Genomic DNA, 6,379 nt, shown 5'->3' on the forward strand with positions numbered 1-6,379 from the left:
TCCATACCATATATCTCTTTCTTTTCATTTAATCATTATGTGTTGATTTCATCAATCAATTCTGTCTTGCATTATGATCAATTCAGATATGTCATATCCATATAATCATACCATCAATCTCTGATACATATATATTGACATAACATACTCATGCTCAAAATTAAATAACAGTATCTCAGGTATAATAAATTCATCGATCTCAAATCTGACGATGCAAAACCAATGATGCAAGACCAACAGTAAAATAGCATATATATAATAGTGATCATGTACAGGGATTCTTACCTTTATCGGTGACTGATCCAAGCACAGAAATCAATGTTCTTCTTTGATTTATGAATTTCTTTAATAAAATATTTCACTCGATATCATATGCAGACAATCATCTCTTCATAACCCTGATCAATATAAAAATCACATATATGGAGAAAATTATCGATAATTGATCTTAATACACAAATCGAGGACCTCTCTTAGGATTAATCAAAATTAGGATTTATCTAAGTATCTGGATCCTCCACTGATCCAAAAGACTTCTAGAGAAAGAAAATCTATGAAGAGAGAGAAAATTTTAGAGAGAGAAAGTAGAGAGAGAAAGTGGAGAGAGAAATCTTCATATCCTTTAGATGAGGTAGTCATGGTCGAGATCATCAGAGGTCCTATCAGGGTGACTTAATATGAATCAGTATTATAAATTTTGAATAGGATCGAACTGGGATCAGATCTACCGCATGAATTTCGGAGCAATCTCAAATCATCATATTTTTATTTCAAATTTATCCTAGGGTCTGTGATGCAATCAGAGAGAGAGTAGAAAGATTCTAGAGAGATAAAATCCACAAAAAGAGAGAAAGATCTAGAGAGAGAAAATAGAGAGAGAAGCTAGAGAGAGAATTTAGAGAGAGAAACTGGAGAGAGAAGGTAGAAAGAGGAGAGAGAGAAAATTTTTCTCTCTTCTTCTTCTTATTTTATTTTATTTTTATTTTTCTCTTTCTCTTTCTCCTTTTCTTTTTCTTTTTTTTTTCTTTTTCTTTTTCCTTTTTCTTTTCTTTTCTTTTCTTCTTCTTTCTTCTTTTCTTTTCTTCCCGCGGCCTCCCTTGGCTGAAACAGGGGAAGACCGTGAGGTCCCCCCCTCGATGGCTCAAGCTCCGATGGGGTGGCGGCTTGACCGGAGATCCGACAACGACCGGTGATGGGGTTCGGCCGGCGGTGGCCAGCAGCGGACGGCCGGCAGCGAAGAGGAGAACGGCAGCAAAATCAAGAGAAAATTCAGAAAAATAGGAGATTTCTTTTGCGACTGATTTTCGACAAAGTCGGTGGCCGGCGGCGAGGCTTTGGGCCAGGGGAGAAAGGGAAGAGGGAGAGAAAAAAGGGGAGGGGCTTACCTCGAGCTCCGGCAGTGTCTCCGTTTCTAATTTTCGGTGAGCACAGGTCTAATAAAATCGGTAAAACGAGAAAGAAGAGGGAGGAAGAAGAGAGGAGGCCGGGCTCTGGGATCCTTTGGAGGGAGGGGAGAAGGGGATTTATAGATGGGATCTAGGGCTCCTAGAGTCCCAATCCCATTTTGATTCAAAGAGGGAAGACGGACTCTATCAGGAGTCCTCTTCCGTTCTCTTCTTTTTTATTATTATTATTATTTTTTTAATCTGGGTTATTACACTTTGTATCTCTGTGAGGAGAGTAGAATCTACATCCTTTAGAATTATTTGGATAGTCAATTAAATAACAAGTAGTTCTAATTCAAACTTTTACTAATGGATTATACGTAGCCCAAAACACGAAAATGAATAGTATTGGGCTTTCTGCCAACCCACAACTATTCATATTTATATATGTATGTATATTAGCTAGGATGCTTCGAACAAAGTTTTATCATAATGTTTCTCTAATTTTATTTAAAGCATGTATGGAATTGATTCAACATGGAATCACGAATAGGAATTAGCTCAACCGATGTGTGTATAATGATATATAATAGTGTAGGAGATCTGGTACTACTTGTTGCATGCAACAGAAAAAAAGAAGAAATAAAAGTAGAACATAATCAAATACGTAGATTAAATCAAGATCTATCTCCACGGAGCATGCAAAGGCTTCACTATAAAAAAAATAATTACAAGAGAAGAACACACATTCAACTCTCATAAACCTCTCTCTTTTAACAAGAAGCTCTCACCTTTCATCCCCTACAAAAGCTCTCACAAAATCCTAAAGGAGACTTTTGCAAATTTCTTCTGAGGCTCTAGATACTGCTCCGACTCTCTCTACAGCTCCTCTGTCTCTCAAATGCTCACTACCGACTTTCTCTGTTCCACAGGACATTCACTCTACCTCTCAGCCCATCTACCCCTGATAAAGAGTCCAAAACCCTCAGCAGATCGAAATACAACTTCTATTAGGACTTAAAAATGTTTCTAATCATTTGATCATAACCGCAAGCCACATGAATTCTTTGATCACGCAAAACACCGCCCGGATCACTCTTCAGCTGTCCGATCGTGTAAAGAATATCCGTGAGCTATGATTTTTTCTTCCTGCACCACAGTGGTCCATGACGGTTGCGTGGACTGCAAATTCCTCCTCCGATCCATCGTGAGCCATGCATCCCACATGCGCCTGGGCCGCACGCTGCAGGTCTGGGCCACCTGCATGTGCCTGCAGGCTATGCCCTGCTATGGGCCTACACGCGCTGCATCTCTAGACCTCCACATCATTGTGCGTTGCATTTTGGACTCCTTCATTTTGGATTTTTCTCTGTGGATCGAATTCGATGTGCTAAATCCCAACAAATAGTATATAGTTTCTATCTACCTATCTATATATGGATAGATAAGTATTTATCCATGGAAGGCTTAGCATGGTTCCAATTTATTTAACTCTATGATCTGTTATATGAACAAACATATTTCTAAAAATAATGGATAGATAAGTTTGCTTAAGATTTGTTAACATTTTTAGAAAATTGTTCAGGACAATCAATCATGAAGAATCCAATTTTTCTCAAACAAAAAATCTATAAACCTCAAAAGAACCATTAATAAATTTTCAGTCCTACAATAAAATCAATTAATACAAGAATAAGAAATTATCTAATTAACAAAAGAAATTTATTCATGAAATAGCATCATCTTTAAAGTCATACTTAGCAACTCATGATCCAACAACGTGCTGACTCTTGTACTCTTGTTACTTGGTAAGACCTGTAAAGGAAATAAAGCCTTAGAGGCTTCCTCCACTCCATACAAGGTTTGGTTCCATTAATTATTACATTATTTTACTAAATCTAGATTCATTCTATTGCTTAAGTTAATCTCACTATATACCATAAATCTCATTGCCCCTGAACCTGGGTAAATGTGTATGTTTTTAAATCATAGACTATCAATTACCAATTGTTAATTAATTTCCTAGATTTTGGTGGATATATATCAGCAGTTGAAGTCTATTGACGTCCAATTGACAATGTTTTCAAGGGATTAGTGACATCGAGTCATGACAAGAGCAAAGGGCTCAAAAAGAGGCATCGGTAGGAGCAATAATTTTGCCAAGTTATTAAATTTAGCAAATCAAATTTTATGACATATTAAGCAATTCATAATAATGCTATGGGTATAGATGAAAGGTGATGATCAGTCTTGGAGTGGTAGGTATTACATGAAGAGCTTTCAATATAAATCATTCTTTTGTTATGACACTTTTTATATTTATCTAGTTGTGTTTTGTCTTCTTCATATCTTGATTTATCCAAGTCTCTCTTATATCTTAATTAATCTATCAAATTACAATGGTTACATTGAAGTGGAACATGTTTGAGTTTTCAAAAATTTAAAGTTAGGTAATAGGTTGGGATATTGGAGGATACTAACTAAAAACAAATATTGCACATAGGGCCTGTAAATTGTTGCAAGATTGAAAAGGATGCCATGTAGTGCTAAGAAGAACAATTTGGTTCAAACATAACATTGCATATAGGTGATTTCACCTTACACTTGTACATCCAATACATTCCTCTAATAAGATAAGAAGTAGTTACAAAAAGTTATATACTTTTCCTACTTTCTACATGATATCATACATAACCGAGACCTTCTACTTAGAAATAACTATTCTTTAATATTTACATTTTGATCAAATTGGAACCTTTGAACAAATCTTCTACCCACCTGAGCTTAATTAATTTTGGTAGCTCTTTAATTGGAGTGGTGAAGATAAATGTAGTTTGTTGTTATTTTTTCAAAAGAAAAAGAAGAAAAGGGCAAGTACAGTTACTTGGAAGATTTGGTTGAAGAGGAACATAAGTATTTAATGCAATATGTTTGTATTGTTGGTTGTTCTATTGGGATCTGGTATAGCTTCTTCTATTCAGTAATGCTGAAACCCTAACTAAAATGGAGAACTGACAATCAAATTATCTATGTTGTAAGTAATATGGATTCATAAAGTTGCCTTAGTTAATGTTACTTGTAACAATAGTCGGGTCATAGATGATGGTATTTTTAAATCTTTGAATTATTATTGAGAGAGTGCAACTTATTTTGAATGTATATAACCAGATAGGTGATATAAAAGATCAACAAGAAACTCGTTTGTAATGAAATAATATGATAATTGGTCTACAAAGATATCAAAAAACAATATAGAATACTCAATTCTATATAAATAAGAAAATAATTTTAACCATGATACCATAGAGTTTTAAGAAGAAAACCTAGAATTTGAGCAATTACAAATAACATAGCATTCTAGAGAGAATATTTTATGCCAACCAACCTTTTTTTATGATTGCATATGAAGGTATTGAGTGGATCCTATTTGTTGGGTGGATGTCTGGCCAGGACACCACTTCTCAAGATCTTTTTAATACCGTATGATACAGCAGGAAGAAAGAAAAAATAAAACAGAAAACAATCAAATACGTGGATCAGCCAAAAAAAGACTCGCCTCCACGAGGTTTGTAAACTTCACTATAAGAAAAAAATTTTTATAAGAGGAGATCTCACCCTCAACTCTCATATACCCAATTTTTTCCTCACAAGAAGTTCTTCACAAAAGTTCTCTCTCTAAAAAGACCCCCTTGAACCCCTGAAATGATCGCTGATCGTTGTCCAGGAGTCTTGCTCCTTCTCTCAACATCTCAGCCTTCCTCTCTCTTCACGGCTTCTTTGATTTCCGTGTGAAGCAGTCCGCGTATTCACGAAAAAAATCGAGCCACCCCACAAGACCACAAGCCACCATGTGAACCACACAGTCTTCTGTTCCCTAAATAGGCCCTTTTAAAGGCTAAAAAACCCTATTAGATGGTGATTAGGACTCCTAATAACCCTCAGATTAAGCTCCAAGCCATTGGATCAAGATCACAAGTCACCCCGACCATCCTATCATGCGTCGGTCCATGAAATAGTACCGTGGACCGTATGAAATGAGTGAAAAATGTCCACACGGTCCACGCACCCAGCTGTGGACCATTCGATCTATAGTGGATTGGAAAAACAGGCCCCAGCGGTGCGCTGGGCCTGGGCTGGCCCGCGCGCCCCGTGCACCTGGGCCTGGGCCGTGCCCCGTGCGCCCGGGCCTGGGCCGGCCAGTAAGCCCTGCGCGCGCCAGCCTGCGCGCTGGCTCGCTTGGGTTGCACCCCACCACGCACGACCGCACCGTCGCCACTCCACCGGCCCGCCATCGACCGCCGGCGGTCCTCCACCGCCTCAGATTTCGTGTCGATTTCAAAGACACGTATCTTTTCCATCCGAGCTCCGTTTGGGATGATCTTAATCTCGTTGGACTCCATTTTTTGTTACGAACCTCACAGTGGGCTCAATGTGGATCGAATCTTGAAGCATTAAATCCTAACAATCTTCATCCTGACTCGATATTCGACCTCCTCTTAACTCCAAGAGCTTCTGGATCTCCTCGTCCCCATGTCTTGAGATAATCGCCTGCTGATCATGGATAAACAAACATGAGAGTCGAGCCAAACAGCTCGATTCCATCTCTGTCATATACTGTGCTCCTCCTGATCTGAGACCTACTCGGGGCATCATCCTGCGGCAATAGAAATCTCACCTTGCGATATTGCCTCTCATCCTCCCGAATCTCCTGTCTCATGCCCGATCTACCTCCACCTAGAGCTCCACCTTGTACTGGGCTCCACCTGACTCCTAAAGCTCCGTTCGCACTGGGCTCCCTGTCAGGTAATAATGTCTTCTGCTCCCCTTCTTCCCTTCCAGCACAATCCTATCGCTGTGTAGCATCCTTAGGATTCCTCCATCAGCTATCATCCTGTAGTCTCTCGAATCCAGTCTGCTCAGTGAGATAAGATTTCGTCTGAAATTGGATATATATTAAATCTTCCCCAATCTCCTCACTGCACCATTATGTGTCC

The sequence above is a fragment of the Elaeis guineensis genome, chromosome 2 (genome assembly GCF_000442705.2).
Source record: "Elaeis guineensis isolate ETL-2024a chromosome 2, EG11, whole genome shotgun sequence".
Taxonomy (NCBI): Eukaryota; Viridiplantae; Streptophyta; class Magnoliopsida; order Arecales; family Arecaceae; genus Elaeis; species Elaeis guineensis.